The sequence below is a fragment of the Musca domestica genome, unplaced genomic scaffold (assembly GCF_030504385.1).
Source record: "Musca domestica strain aabys unplaced genomic scaffold, Musca_domestica.polishedcontigs.V.1.1 35, whole genome shotgun sequence".
Classification (NCBI taxonomy): domain Eukaryota; kingdom Metazoa; phylum Arthropoda; class Insecta; order Diptera; family Muscidae; genus Musca; species Musca domestica.
This window is the reverse complement of record NW_026712315.1, coordinates 1,602,867-1,619,979: the sequence shown is the minus strand read 5'-3', so window position 1 is coordinate 1,619,979 and position 17,113 is coordinate 1,602,867. Positions and strand designations below refer to the sequence as shown.

Below are 17,113 nucleotides of genomic sequence, written 5' to 3'. Positions count from 1 at the left end.
CACCCGAAATGGTGCAGAATCTAAATGGCAAGAGGATGGATAAGTCATCATCATAACAAAACTTAAAAACTTAAACTTTTCTTAGCTCCATTTTTTTAAACCATCAATCTCTCCCCTTCCCCCACATATAATCCTGAACTCAAATGGTATTCACTTTAAACCATCATCGTAAATATTTATTTTTTCTTAACTTGACACCTTGCGTTGGGCGCTATTTCTTTTTAAGCCTTGAAATCTGATTGTCATGAAATTTATGTTTAGCCTGTTTTCAGCCACCTTTTACCGCAGAATATGATCCAAAATCTAAATGGCATTCAATTTAAGTCATCATTATAACAAAACTTGTATTTTTCTTAACTCCCACGACCCACGTTGGGCGCCAATTGTATTTAAAGTCACGAATCTCTCTTCCACATATATTATAGAATCCAAATACCATTCCATTCAGGCTTCAGTCTTTTGGCTGCAGCCAGGTCAAATTCGAAGTTCGATATCGGTCTACGATATCGTATAGCCCACATACAGCGGTATCCCCGATATTCGGCATTTTGATGGTTTTAGCCACATTTTTCAATGAAATTATCTGAAAATAAACACAAGGAAGTCCATTTGATAACTTTACCCCCTGGAAGAGAATTGCCTATAGGACATCGTATAGCCACCATATAACTGTACCTTCCGATATTCGGTATTTTGATGATTTTAACCACATTTTTCAATGAAATTGTCTAAAGGAGTTCTTTGTGAGCTCTTTATCCCCTGAAAGAAAATTTTCCATATAGGTCCGTGATATCGTATAGCCTCCATATAAAGGCTACGCTACCGGTATCACAGTAACAAGCGATGGTACGAGACACAAATGATTTATTCACATTTAAATGCTAGAGTGCTCTAACTATAGCCACTTGTGGTTTTCCAGCCATATATAAAGAAATTGCACTATCACGCCTGAATTGTATCACGAATAACTTTTTTTCTGGAAAATTCTCACCAAAATGCTTTAGTACGTTTGTAAACAATATAATGAGCTGTCACTGTTATAATTTTAACAGCTGTCGGACGAGTGGCTTAGTGGCTGACAGCAGTCTGAATTTGGTTGCAGTTTTTTCATGTCACCCTCTGTAGCTATTTTGTCCTCCACGGTCGTAATATGAACTCCATAATAATGATATTCGGGAAATACATCAAATACAGCTCAGAAACAGCTTAACCCAATTATATCAAGATCGGTTGAGATTTGGTTATGTATAAATATTTTCCCGATATCAAGTTTATTGAGCATCAAATGATTAATATAAGTCCGAATTGAATGGATTTTTTGGCACATGCGAACGAATTCTGACTGCAAAAAAATATATTAAATTCGGTGAAGATAGGTTAGGATATAGCTATATCATATACAGCAAATTATAACCCTGCTAAATTTTCAGAGATCGGTTCTGATTAGGATATAACTCCCATATATATCTACATCCGATTTAACGTTTATTGGGCCTAAAATGTGTAATATTAGCTAAAACAAGATTGATTTTGATGATTATAGGTTCAAACAAAAATGCCTTCGCAAATTTAGTAAATATCGATTCACATGTACAAAGTGGCGCAGGGCAACATAAAGTCGGCCCCGCCGCATTTTAAGCCTTTATTTACTGGTTTTGATTATTTTATTTTTAATATAAACTGTTTTAACCCACCTTCCCCCACTTATTATGATCCCGAATCCAAATGGTATTCACACCCCTCGTTGGGCGCCATTTATAAAAACATAAAGTTTCACAACAATTTTTATGAAAATATACTTCAATATAACCTGTTTTTAATCCCCCACCCTTCCAACCTCACTAATGATGATCCAGAATCCCAACGATATCCAATTTAAGCCGTCATAAACTTGACATATTTTATTACAATGCCAAAGTTAAAAATATCTTTCACTTAATTGCTTTAATGATGTAAAAATTCTTTTACTTTGGCCAAACTACGCAATTACGTTCACGAGATCCAGGTGTCTGTAATTAGAATGGCATCGATACGATTTTTGTCCCTGAAAAATCATCATTACTCTGGTATGGGACACAGCAGATTCCATATTTTTTTTGTCTTTTTTTGGCCAAGTCATTTGGAAGGTGTTCAATAAAACTGAAAGGAAACAAATAAACAGACAAACAACATCAAATAATTAATTTATGATGCCAGACTAAATGTATTGATTTGAGGTTCATTTCTGGATTTGAGAAAAAATTTCCACAGCTGCACCTTAAAAAAATGGCAAGGCAAAGATAAAAAGAAAAACAACAACAACAAGGGAAACCAAGCGTCACAACAAAGTATCTTCCTTATTGTGTGTCTGATAATCGCATGATATGGCCGATTGTGTTTCACTGATGTTGTTGTTGTTGTTATTATTATTTGAAAATTAGTTTAAACACTTGCCAATGAACACACAATTAATTTACATTTGTTGTTAACAATTAAACATTGGCATTTCATTTGAGGGAGATTATGAATTGCACACTTCCCATCTGGCTTTTTTCGCCAGACCGGTTTTGATTTTTTTTTTGGAAATTTCGGAATTTGTCATATGCCGCATATATTTTATGAGAATAATAAAGACATATAAAACAATATTAATTATATTTTTTCTTTATTTTTTCCTTGCAGATTATTAAACAACTAACTTTTTATAAACACCTGTTGACAATTAAAGAAAACGTAAAGGTAAGTTCTTTGAAATAGCGATTTCTGACAAAAATATAGATAAAACATATGATTTCTCCTAAAAGTATGTTTTAAAATATATTTGAAAAATATTTTCAAATAGGGATTGGAAGTTCTAAGAAAATTATTTAAACGTAAATTTAAGTCAATTTAATAAAAATAACATCGAATGCAGAAATCATACGATTTCTCCCAAAAAGTATGCCAAAAAAATCATTTGAATTTTTTTCTCAAAAAATATTAATTCTGAGATTCCTTTGAAAACCGTAGTTAAGATCTAAAAATGTTATTACAAAACAAAGGACTGTGAGTGCCTTAGAGGTGGGTTTTTTTTTTAATCATTTGTCTAAGACCTATTAGTGCCTAGAGCGTGGAGTTTTATCAGAACTATCAGTGACTTAAGGTCTTTAAAAAAAAATCTAGAGACTATCAACGTGAATTATTCGCGGGATTATCTGAGTATTGAGTCTGGGGTTTTTTTAAGATTTTTTTTTTTTCAATGACTGACTGATCTTGGATATTATCGAAGGACTATTAGTACATAAACGAGATTTTTTTAGGAGTTTTGTTCTAAAGATTATCAGAACGTTGATTTTTTTCAGTGCCTTGAATTTACGATTTTAAGATTTATGAATTTTTTTTCAGTTCCTTGAATTTACGATTTTAAGATTTTTAAGAACTGAGTTCTTTAAACATGGAAATTTCAAATATTGCTTTAGAAGGGCTATTAGTGCTTTAAACGTGAATTTTTTATAAATTATTTCGAAGGAGTTCAGTGCATCTGACATAGATTTTTAAAGAATTTATTCCAAAAAATACCAGTGTTTGTAACGTGAATTTTTATAAGAATTTTGTAAGGACTCTCTGTGGGTGGATGTGTAGATTTTTTCGAAGGACAATTATTGTCTGGAGCATGAATTTTTCAATATAATTTTCAAGAGTGCCTTGGGCATAAATTAAGAAAAAAAGATAATCAGTGTCTGAAACTTAAATTAAAAAATAATAAAATTTTTAAAGTACTATCAGCGTTGTTTTGCGAAGGATCTTCTATGATTTTAAGGGGATTTTTTAGAGAAATAATTTGAAGGACTATCAATGTCTGAAGTTTGGATTTTTTTAAAGGATTTTTTTCGAAGGACTTTTAGTGCCTTGAGTCTATTTTTTTTTTTTTTTTTTTGAAATTGCATTTTTCCAATAGACTATCAGTGTTTCAATGTACGAATTTTTAAAGAACTTTTTCAAAGGACTGTTAATTTCTGGAGAATGAATTTTTAAAGAAAATGTCAAAAAAATCATCTGAAACTTTCTAAAATATACAAGATCCTATCTTGTCTTCAAAAAAGTTCTTTAAAACGACCACTTTAGGATCCTTCAAAAAGTTCTTTAAAAATTCAGACGTAAAGTCTTGACAGATCTTTAGAAAAGTTCTTTTAAAAATCCGCACTTAAGCCATAGATAGGAATTCAGAAAAATTATATCCACAAATTAGAGTTTTTAGTTTCTGGAGAATGGATTTTTTTTAATCTCTAAGAATAAACAAGTAAGCGTCCTCCAAAAATTCCTTAAAAATCCACCTTAGGATCCTTCAAACCCGTCTTTTTTTAAATTCAAACATAAAGTGCTGATAGATTTTCAGAATAATTGATTTAAAAAATTCACTTTATCTCCAAACATGCATGAAGGGTCCTTCAAAAATCCACATTAGAGTCCTTCAAATAATCTTCCAAAAAGTATTAGAAATCCACGTAAGAGTCCAGAAAAAAAATCAATTTTCTTGTCAAATTCCTTTAAATATTCCATAAAAATCAACGTCAGAGTCCTTTAAAAACATTTTTTAAAAATAAAAAAAAATCTCCAAATATCAAAAAATCATTAAAAAACACTTTATAGTTCATCAAAACATTATTAAAAAAAAACATTTAAAAATCTCAAAAAATGCACGAAGGGTCCTTCAAAAAATCCACATTAGAGTCCGTCAAAGAATCTTCCAAAAAGTATTAGAAATCCAGGTAAGGGTCCGAAAAAAAAATCATGCTAGGGTCCATAAAAATTCTTGTCAAAGTCCTTTAAATATTCCATAAAAATAAACGTTAGAGTCCTTAAAAAAATTAAAAAATCTCCAAATATCAAAAAATCATTAAAAAAACATTTTATAGTTCATCAAAACATTATTAAAAAAAATTTAAAAATCTCAAAAACTGCATGAATGGTCCTTCAAAAAATCCACATTAAAGTCCTTCAATGAATCTTTCAAAAATCATTAGAAATCCACGTAAGGGTCCAGGAAAAAATCACGGGTCCATAAAAATCTTTTTCAGAGTCTTTAAAATATTCCAAAAAAAATCAACGTCAGAGTCCCTTAAAAATAATCAAAAAGCTCTTGGACAAAATTCTCGCATAAGATCTTTAAAAAATCTACGCTAGATTCCTTTTAAAATCTACGCTGGAGGCCCCGAAAAAATAAAAACAAAACCCCACATTAGGGTACTAGAAAAAAATCTTTAAAAAATCTTTGAAAACTTTCTAAAAACCTACGGTGTGCCCTTCAAAAATTCTTTAAAAAGTCGGCATCTATTGGTCCTTCAAAAATTTCTTCAAAAAATAGTCGATTTCTTAAAACTACTCTGAAAAAATTGCATGCTTTAAAAAAGTCTTCGTTGAGTCCTTAAAAAAATTCTTTGAATAATTCTAAAAAAATCCTCTAAGAAAACCTTCAACAAATTCTTAAAAAAAAAACCAGCGATTGGCCCATCAAAACCAGTTTAAAAAAATCTTTAAAATATCCTGAACAATTTTCCACCAGCGTCCTTTAGAATTAAAAAAAATTCCACATTAGGATACTTCAAAAACCCTTGAAAATTCTTGAAAACCTCTGCAAAAATTCTTTAAAAAATCCTAAAAAAAAATAAAAATTTTTCAACAAATTCTTTTAAAAATCTGCGTTTGGTTAAGGTAGGTTCCTTCAAAATGTTTTTAAAAATGCATGCTTTAAAAAATCTTCATTGGGTCCTTTGAAAAATCTTTAAAAAGTCCTACAAAATTCATTAAAAAATCCTTCAATTTCAAATTCTTTAAAAATCCGGTCTTTCAAAATCAGTTTTATAAAATTCTTTAAAATATCCTTTAAAATTGTCGCATCAGGATCATTTAGAAATTTAAAATTATGCCTAAAGCTCTGATGGGACACTAAAAAGTCCACGAATTTTTCCCTGATAAATCTTCCCACAAATAGTGCTTTCAAAATTGATACTTACTTTTAAGCTTTGATTTTAATATTTTCTAAAGCATACTTTTCGGCTGAACCATCGCACTTGGTCTTGCCTCTTAGAGACTTCCTCTAATTATCGCTTCCCCTCTTCAGCGAAGACAATTCACCCAAATAAATGATACGATGTTTTATGGCTTAGGGTCAAAACTTGACTTGGTTTCCATGTGTCAACTTATTAAACGAACAGCAACAAACCGCACCGAACCGAACACTTAACAAACTAGGCAGGATGAGGATGAGGATTAGGACCACGACAACAAGCAAAAGACCATAGAAACGCGACTTGTTAGCCCAAACACATGCCGAGGAGGTACCGCGCTCAAATCTCTTTCTGTTGGCCACTTAAGCACAAATGTCTCAGCACAATTGTCTAACAACAAGAAAACCAAAGAAAACATGGGTGGGGGCGCAATAAAAACGGAAGGAAAACTGATTCCGTTGATGTTATGATTTTCTACCCTCTCCCCCCTGCCCCCACCTTGCAATTTGCTCTCGACAACTAAATCCCTTGTGATAAACTACAAATGCACTTACATGTGCACTAACATAACAGCAACAACAACAACAATCACAATCTCAAACATAACGCCCAAAGGATTCTTATGGTTTACCACACGTATTTTCATCTCTTGCTTTTTGTTTTCCTTTCTGACTGTGTTCTTTTGTTTAGTGTGTTAGTTTACCTACCTGGTCGACCACCCCCTCATGTTGGAAAAGGTTTAGGTGTTGAGCTTTAGTGTTTATAGCCAAAGGATATGTTTTGATTGTATCCTTTTTGAAACGAAATACATATGAAAAAATGTATGACAAGATAGCAAAAAAAAAAACAACGGAAATTTAGGTAAAGGAAACAAATGTTATTTGTGACGCATTTGGTGCTCTTTGTTATTTGCATATTTGCTTCTGCATACTTTTAGGAGCGTGTGTGTGTGACAAGAATGTAATAGAACTTAGAATTCTTTTGAAACTCAATATGAGTTTGTGTTTTCCAGCTAATTGGACAATTGCAAATGCTTGAAAGGATAAAGGAATTTGGATTCCTTTGAAAACCTTTCTCATATACTTTTTGTTAGAGTTCCAGTTCTCATTTTCAACAATAGTACATTACAATTATTTTATTAACAAAACCATGGCATATTTTTAGGAGAGTAATTGTTAAGTAATTGTTAATAAAATAATTGTAATGTACTATTGTAGGAAATAAGAACTGGAACTCTAACAAGAAAGTATCAAAGGCGAGATAAAGAAAATGTCCTGAAAATATTCTTGGGATTGAAGACTATTTGGAGGTCTGCTTCAGGCAAAAAAAAATCGAAAAAAAGACCAAAAAAATCCTCGTTTAAGACCCTCGCTTATCCCTTGGATAAATTCTTTAAAAAAAACGACGCTTAGATCGACGACATAAGCCACAGATAGGAACTCCGAAAAATTCCGTTCAAACATTCTTTAGAAAATTCGCAAATAGGGCCCAGCAAAAAAATCTTTAAAAATTTCTCTCTTCCCTTGGAAATCCATGTCAGAGTCCTTCACAAAATTCCACAAAAAATCAAAGTCAGTGTCTTTTAAAAATTCTTAAAAAAATTCGATTATTCTTTAAACAAAATCAAAAAGCTCTTGAACAAAATCCAGAATAAAAAGCATGCTACAGAGTGAGATGAAAAGACTGCAACCAACTTCAGACTGCCGTAATTTCTAAGCCACTCGTCCGACAGCTGTTAAAATGATTCCAGTGACAGCTCATTATATTGTTTACAAGCGCAAAAAAGCATTTTGGTGCGAACTTTCCAGAAAAAAAGTTATTCGTAACGGAATTCAAGCGTGGTAGTGTGATTTCTTTATATTTGGCTGGAAAACCACAAGTGGCTATCGTTAGAGCACTCCAGCATTTAAATGTGATTAAATCTTTTGTGTCTCGTACCATCGCACATTACCGTGATTGGTGACTGGTAGCGTAGCCCGACGTCAAGGAAGTAGACGGAAAAAAACAGCAACATCAGTAGAAATGTTTTGAAAAGTAAAGAAGCGACTAGATCGAAACCCGCGTCGCAGTGGGCAAAAAATGGCTCGTGAGCTGAACATATCGCAATATTCCATTCGGCAAATATTAAAAAATGAGCTCGGGGTAAAGCCGTTGAAATTTCAAAAAGTGGTTGGTCACCAGAACTCGGCCAGGGTGATGATGTGGGCCGCCACAACAGCCGATGGTCGCTCTCCGCTCGTATTCATCGATCGTGGCATCAGAATAAATGCCGAAAATATTCTGGAGGGTGTTTTAAAAACAACATTGGGGTACTTCAAATAAACCTTAAAAAACTCTTGAAAAACTCTCCAATAAATATTCGATGGATACTTCAAAAAATATTTAAAAGGTCCACCCTTATTCTTTCAAAAAATTATTATAGGTTTCTTCAAAATATTCTGAAAAAATTGTAGGCGTTAAGAAACCATGTTGGGTCCTTCAAAAAATCTTTGAAAAATTTCCTAAAAAACCTTTAACAAACTCTTTAAGAAAAACCGAGTTTGATTCTTCAAAATCAGATTTTTAAATTCGTTACGGTGCTTAGATCGATGGTAGCTCTTTAAAAAAACACTTAGAACTCTGATGGGTCATTGAAAATTTTCCTTAAAGAAATGCACGCTTAAAACCCAGATAGGCCTTTGAAATGCTGTAAAAATATAAAATAAAACCCTGTTAGGCTTTTTAAAAATCTTTAAAAAAAACTTCAAAATTACCCTCAGAGGCCTTTAAAAAAATCTTGAAAAAAATTACACCTCAATATAAATCTTTAAAAATATCCTCCATTAGTCCTTCTAAACAAATCCAACCCTCAGTCGGTCTTGCATATCCAGAATACCTTTGATATTGTTTTATTTATTTAAGGTATATGTTTATCGCCTTAATGTATGCTACATTTTTTATTACATCATTACCTGCCCATATTAATCAATGGAAAGCGATAAATCAAATATTCAAACGCACAAATCTCAGTTTATGATAAAAGTGAAGTATATTTTTAGGCGCAAGTACGTACTTGTGTTTATATTTGTCATATTTTGAGGTTATTTACAAACTTCCCAGATATTCAACGATTAAAGTCCACTCTAAGGGTTAAGGTGCAATTACTTATTAATATCATTTATATTATTCACTGTTTGTTTATTATATATTGTCTGATTAAAGTCTACCTTTAGGAGGTCAACATATTTTTCCCCTTAGTATGTTGTTTGAATTCATCCTCCTCCACTTGGCACACGTGTATCTGACAATAAAATGCGTTTTGTATTATCGTGTTTTTCGTTGTGTTTCTCAACAGATATTACAAAAAATCAATAACAATAACCCCAGCAAATATTTGTTATCAGCCACACAGTGACAAATGCAAATACTGCTGCTGGGGGAGAGAAGGAAAACAGGGAAAACCCAATAGAAATGAGGAAAAGAAACACCAAATAATAATAAACGCAAAATGTAAGGAAACCTCGTATGCGAAAGCAGCAACAACTACACAACCACAAAGCTATATGTAAATGTGTAATAATGTTGAAATTTATGGCTTTCAAACAAACGGAAGTAGAAAGTTAAAGGAGGAAAAAAACAAATACCAAACACCAGCTCCCTGTTTTGGAATTGCCTGCAAAGTGGTTAAGAATAAAACAATAATTTTTCAAAACATTTTCCTAGTTAAGGAAAATTGTGGGCTTTCCATTGTTTGATAGTTTCTAATAAATTCACGATTATTCATCGCAAAGCCGTTGGAAGAAAAAATAAATAATTTACGATTATTTCCGAAAAAATCTTAAAAAAGTTTAAATTTCAAGGCATTGATATTCCATCGAAAAAAATTAAAAAAAAACGTTCGAGGCGCTGATAGGCACATGTGGTCCTTCGACAAAATTCGTTATCATCCAAGCTTGGGGTACTGTAAACCTTTCCAAAAATACTTGAAAAAATTCACGACATGGGAACGTTAGTCCATTGAAAAAATTCTTAAAAAAAATCCACGACACGGGCACGAAAAGTCCTTTGGAAAAATGCTTAAAAAATAAACGCTCATGCACTTATAGTCCTATGCAAAAAATCTTAAAGAAATCCACCATAAAGGCACTGGTACTTCTTTGAAAAAAAATCTTTACTGATACTCCTTAGAATTTCCCTCGAAAAATTAAGGCCAAATTCACTGATGGTTCATGAAAAAAAAATCTTTAAAAAATCCACGCTAAAAACTCTGATAGTCCTTAGAAAAATTTCCTGAAAAATCTTCCTCATGGCATTGATAGTCCTTCGAAAAAATCTTTAAAAAATACAATTTTAAGAATCTGATAGTATTTCGAAAAACATTCAGGCTCAAGGCACTGGTAGTCCTTTAGAAAAAATGCATCCAAAAGTACTGACAGTCCTCCGAAAAAAATTCAGGCTTAAGGCAATGATAGTCCTTCGAAAAAGTTCTTAATAAAACCTCTCTCAAGGAACTAACAGTCCTTCGACGAAAGTCTTTAAATATTTAAGGTCAACGCAAAAAAATGCACTCTTAAGGAACTGATAGTATTTCGAAAAAAAAAATCAGGCTTAAGATACTGATAGTCCGTTAGAAAAATTCTTTGGAAAAATCCATCCCAAGGGAATGATAGTCCTCCAAAAAAAAATCAGGCTTAAGGCAATGATAGTCATGGCAATGATTCGAAAAAAGTATTTAAAAAATCTTTACTTAAGGCACTAATAGTCCCTCCAAGCCACTGATAGTCCTTTCAAAAAAATTCTTCAAATAATTCACGCTCAAGGTACTGATTGTCCTTCGAAAACATTATTTTAAAAACAATCTCAAAGTACTAAGTCCTTCGAAGGAATTCTTTAAAAAGAATCCTTAAGGTACTGACAGTCCTTCGATAAAAATCCAAGATCTAATCACTGATAATCCTTCGATAAAATTTCTTTTAAAAAATCCACGATCAAGGCACTGATAGTCCCTTGAAAAAATTACGCTATAGGCACTATTATTCCTTCGAAAACAGTCTTTAACAAACAACCTCTTAGTACTGAGTCCTTCGAAAAAATTTAAAAAAAAAATGCTTTCTCAGTACCTTGGCAATCCTTCGACAAATATTCAAGGTCTAAGTCTTTCAAAAAAATCTTTTAAATGCTACATTTTTTATTACATCATTACCTGCTCATACTGAGTCCCTCGAAGGAATTCTTTAAAAAGAATTATTTAGGTACTGACAGTCCTTCGATAAAAATCCAAGATCTAAGCACTGATAATCCTTTGAAAAAAAAAATTCTTTTACAAAATCCACGCTCAAGGCACTCACAAAAAAATACGCTAAAGCCACCGATATTCCTTCGAAAACAGTCTTTAACAAACGACCTCTTAGTACTGCGTTCTTCGAAGAAATTCTTTAAAAATCCTTCCTCAAGGCACTGGCAGTCCTTCGATAAAAATTCAAGGTCTAAGCACTAATAGTCTTTCAAAAAAAATTCTCTTAAAAATCCAAGCTCAAGGGGACTAATAGTCCTTCAAAAAGAAGACTTAAAAATCCAGGTTTTAGGCATATGTAGTCCTTAAAAAAATTACGCTAAATTCTCTGATAACCATTCGATTATTGAACCAAAAGTCCTAAAAATACTTCTTCTACGATTATTGGTCCAAGAATCCTTAAAGAAAATCTCTATAAAAAATCCATATTATTGAGCCAAAGGTGGCCAACGAAATCTTTGAAAATATGAACGATTATTGGTCCACGAAAAAAAAAATCTTTAAAAAATCTCCTATTATTGAATATCTTAAAAAATTTTTCAAAAAGTCCCTCAGTATTGAAGCAAGGGTCCTAAAAAATCAACAATAATTGATCCAAGAGTCATTGAAAAAAAAAAACTCTCTCAAAAAGTTCATTTTTCATTATTGCTCTAAAAGTCTTTGAGAAAATTTTAAAAATCCACGATTATTGGGGAAAGGATCCTTAAAAGAAATCAATTAAAAAATCCAGGATTATTGGTCTAAAAGTCCTTGAAAAACTCTTTAAATATCCACGACCTTTGGTGGATAGATCCTTCAAAGAAATCCTTTAAAAATTCAGAATTCTTGTCCAAAGTCTAAAAGTCCTTGAAAAGGATTATTTCGAAAATCGACGATTATTTCTCAAATAGTCCTTTGTTAAATATAATCGATCCAAGATAAAATATTTTTTAAAAATAGTTTTTACAAAATCCATGATTATTTCTCAAATACATCTTAAAAAATTACATTAAAAAAAATGGTAAAAGCGCGATTATTGATCTAATGATCCGTTAAAAATACATTTGAAAATTGTTTCATAGAAAAACTTTTCAAAAAAAAAATAAAACTTCTGAAATTTTGTTACTACAATCTTTTTTTAGTTTTTCCCATTTAAATCCTTTTTCGAACCCCCCGTGTCCACCAGAATAACACAAACAACAACAAGCATGCTATAACCTTCACCTTGACGTCAATTAATGTATTGTAATGTTCTAGAGTAAATGCGTTCGCTACAATACCCATACATACACATGTGTGTGTGTGTTTGTGTGTATGTTTGCATGTAGTAGTATGTGAATTCCAAAGTGTGTAGCCATATGTCGGCCATAATTTATTCACCAGCTATAGACTTTCTCCACTTATCCTTAAAGTTCTAAACAACAAAGTTGAAACTAAGAAGTAACAAGTCATAAGCTTCTTAACTGTGTGTGTGTGTTGGTGTATATTTGTGTTCCAAAGGATAGGAAAAAGAAGAATAAATTATATGAATAACAATTGTATTTTTCTACGTTGTCCCAAGAGACATTGGCGTAGGTATGGTCAATATTTTCAAAATGATATCGGCAAATATAAATAAATTAGAGCTTGAGAGGACTGTCAAGAACATTGCTTACAAATCTACGTTTTTAATCTTAAACCAGTAAAGAAAGTCTTAAAGTCGGGCGGGGCCGACTTTATCATACCCTATACCACTTTGCTAATTTAGTAGAGCTGCGCATAACAATTAAAAGTTTTTATGGGAGAATTCAATCATACACGCTATGATTATAATTATAATTTAAAATTCAAAGGACTAAATATGCCGAAGCATTTGTATCTTTTAAATTCGGACATGTATTGCCCATTTGGTGCACAATTAATTTGAAATCGGATAAAAATATATATGGGAGCTATATTCAAATCGGAACCGATCACGATAAAATTTGGCAAAGATATTTCTGAGCTGTATTTTATATATTTCCCTGAATATCGTTGTTACGGAGTGCATATTTCCGTTGTGGGTAACAAATATGACAAATCGGATGAGCAGTATATATGGGAGCTATAGCTATATCTGAACCGATCTTCACCAAATTTGACATACTAGCTTCTAGACTCAATTCGGTGGTAAGTGCCAAATTTCATGCAATTTGGACAAATACTAGACGTTTGGTGCACAATGGTAAGGTAAATCGGACGAAGTTATATATGGGAGCTATATCCAAATCTGAACCGATCTCGATAAAATTTAGCAAAGGTGTTTCTGAGCTGTATTTGATATATTTCCCCAAATATTGTTGTTACAGAGTGCATATTACTGTGGCTGTGGAGGACAAAAATAACAAATCGGATGAACAATATATATGGGAGCTATAGCCATATCTGAACCGATTTCGATGAAATTTGGCATACTTATTTTGAGGTTTAATCTGATCGTACGTGCAAAATTTCATACTATTCGGACTGATATTACACGTTTGGTGAACAATAAAAGGCAAATCGGACGAAGATATATATGGGAGCTATATCTAAATTTTTGACCGATTATCTCCAATTTCAATAGGGTTCGTCCGTGGGCCAAACAAATGATTTGTGCAAAATTTCATCTGGATAGGGCAATAAATGCGAACTGTACTTTGTATACAAAAATACATGCATAAATCGACTCAGAATGTGATTCTATGCAGATCATCAAAAGGAACTATGGGTCTATCTCGTTTCCTTTTGCCTGCTACAAACAAATGCACAAAGACATAATACCCTGACCACCCTGTGGTGTAGGGTATAAAAACATTGATAGAAAGAAATCCAACAGTCGAGCTATGATCCTTCCAAAAATGTAATTATACTTATATTCAGGTATAGACCCCTTAAAAATATAATTATGGTGTCTCATGTTTAAAGCTTTGAGAACCCTTCAAAAATTTGATTTCGACGATTACGGTTCTGAAAGTAAAAAAGTAGTAATACTCAGGAGAAGTTGTTTCTTCTCAACGGACAATAGGGGACTTCTTAGCCCAAATGTTTTTTCTCAGAAAACCAAATTCTTTTTATTTATAAATTGTCTGGCGGCGCACAGATCAGTATTTTGTCTGCAGCGAGTTCGAAGATGGGTTATATCGGTCCACGATAACGTATAGTCCCCATATAACGTTATCCCCCTCCCCCCTTAGGTATTTTGATGATTGTAGCCACATTTTTGAATGAAATTGCGTGAAAATTCACAACAGGAGTTCTTACTGAGTACTTCACACCCTGGAAGAGCATTGTCTATATAGGTCCACGATATCGTATATCCCCCACATAACGGTATCTCCCAGTATTCTGCATTTTAATAATTTCAGCTACATTTTTCAATTGAGTTGTCTAAAAATCCATACTACAAGTTACCACTTTACCCCCTAGAAGAGAAATGTCTATATAGGTCCACGAAATCATCTAGCGTTCATACAAGGGTACCCCCGATATTCGATTTTTTGAGAATTTTAGGGGTATTATTCACCGGAGTTATTTCAAGTATTTAGAATTCGTAATGGGTACTTCAGCGCATGACAAAAAATTGTCTACACAGCTCTAGTTCTTCGTAGACAGGACCACGTCTTCGTATAGCCCCCATAAGACGATACCTCTCAATATTCGGTATTTTGATGATTTAAGCGACATTATTCACCGGAGTTGTTTCAAATTTCGTATTTGAAGTTTGTAATGGATACTACAGTCTATGACAGAAAATTGTCTATACAGCTCTAGGTCTTCGCATGACCTCCATAGAACGATACCTCCCTATATTCAGTATTTTGATGATTTTAGCGACATTATTCACCGGAGTGGATTCAAATTTCATATTTAGATTTCGTAATGAGAACTACAGTTCATGACAGAAAATTGCCGGTGCAGGTCCACGTCTGCGTATAGCTTCCATAGAACGGTATCTCCCAATACTCGGTATTCGGACGATTTTAGGTACAATATTCACCGAAATTTTTTGAAATTTCGTATTTGAAGTTCCTAATAGGTACTTAAGTCTGTGACAGGAAATTGTCTATGCAGGTTCAGGTCTTCATACATACTCCATATATCAGTACATCCCTGTACTAAGAATTTTGATGATTTTAGCTACATTAGTCCCCAGTTTTTGTTTCAAGTTTCGTATTTGAATATTGTAATGGCTTATGACAAAAGCTACCTATGTAGGTCCACGTCTTCAATAGACATAACGGCTAAATCTTAAGATTTTAACAAAATTTTTACCCAATTTATTTATTTATTTTTATTTATTTATTTATTATAATTTTTTTTTTGAAAATTTTCATATTCGTTCGAAATGGTGGAGGGTATTCAAAGTTCGGCAGATTTTTCTTCTTCTTTACTTGCATTTTTTAATTTCCGAATTTATTCCAATTGGTGGAGGATATTCAAAGTTCGGTCCAACCGAAATTACAGCTTGTCTTAATTTGATTTTCTCTTAGACTTTCCGTTTTTTTTTTCTTTTTACTCCTAATCCCTATCAATGTTTTCTATATTTAAATCTACCATCCATAACATGCTTCAGAAAGCTACAACAAAATTGAGGTAGTCCATCAATTTTTGAATACAAAAAAATGTATTTTCCGAACTCGTAACCATAGAGAGAAAGAAGAGAAGAAAAAAGAGAATGAGATTGAAGTCAAAAAATGTCTAATTCTTGGCCTTTATAACATCTTTTCTATTAATGTTTGTCATGGCATTGATATCCTTATGTATCCTGGCACCACTGCCATAGGCAATATTGAAAACAACAACAACAACCAGGAGAAAAAAACCCACTGGCACTCAGCAACAGGAACACTAATCAAATTTTCCCTCTGAGTAAGCCACCCTTGGCAATCGAGGCAATGAAGTAAACAAAAATTCCAACAATTGAAGTCATACAATAACAAAAAAACAAACATGAAGACAACAAATTCGACAACTACAACAATACTAAACAAATTGCGAAACTCCGGAAGCAGAGAATAAATGAACGGAAGCTTGACAACGTTTTCTCTGCCCAAAAAATATTTTAGGTTTCCTTATTGGAGATTGGGGGGGGGATGTTGTTTGAAAAACTCTAGAGAAGAGAGCAAATTTCTTGCCATAGAAGAGAACCTGGATGTCTTTACATGTTTTAGCCAATCATTGTATTATTGAGTTGGTAAGGGAAACTTTCTGTGTGTGAGTATTGTAAAAGCTCTTGAGGGCCAGCACGTGCGATGGAAATTATTCGCAACAGGAGTTCTTTTGTGTACAATATTAAATAAATATTTTATGGGATTTTGGGGTAGTCAAACCTAACTCAAAGAGGCCAAGGAAAAAACATAAAAAAAAAATTTTGTGTGTATAGAAAGCATCTTCAGGATAACCGAACTATAGAGCAGCCCTTCATGGACCTCTTTACACAAAATACGCTCTGTATACCATATAAAAACGGACCCCGTATAGTTTGAGATATATTTTGTATATTTAGAATAGGGCTTTGACATTTTTAGAATTCTTTGGCTTACATCCAGAATCGTTGGTATAGTTCTCATTGTTCAAAAAAATCATTTCACAACCAAAGGGATTATAACACATGATAGTTAATTATTTTCAAGAACTCTATCGAGAATATTTTAAAGAGTTTCTTCAAATGACGAATTTCTTAAAAAAAGGAAGATATTCTTTAAAAAATTCTTGACAGAGTTCTTGAAACTATATGAAATAAAATGATAAGGTCCTCGAAAAAAAAAAAAAACTTTAAAAAATCCACAGTGGACTTCTTGAAAAAGCCTTTAAAAAACTTGAGGTTCTTGGAAAAAAATGGTTAAAGCAAAATCGATTGGAAAATATTTTCAAGTCCCCCAGAATAACTAAAATA

General features: G+C 32.7%; 1 protein-coding gene across 15 annotated transcripts in view; it reads left to right on the top strand.

The window, feature by feature from the left end:
- Positions 1-17,113, top strand: part of LOC101898601 (myocyte-specific enhancer factor 2) — a 152,600-nt gene that overhangs the window by 111,758 nt on the left and 23,729 nt on the right. For all 15 annotated transcript variants that reach the window (XM_005182149.4, XM_005182142.4, XM_005182148.4 and 12 more), the window contains one exon: positions 2,662-2,718. The gene's annotated coding sequence lies outside the window, so the exon portion shown is untranslated. The remainder of the gene's footprint in view (positions 1-2,661; positions 2,719-17,113) is intronic.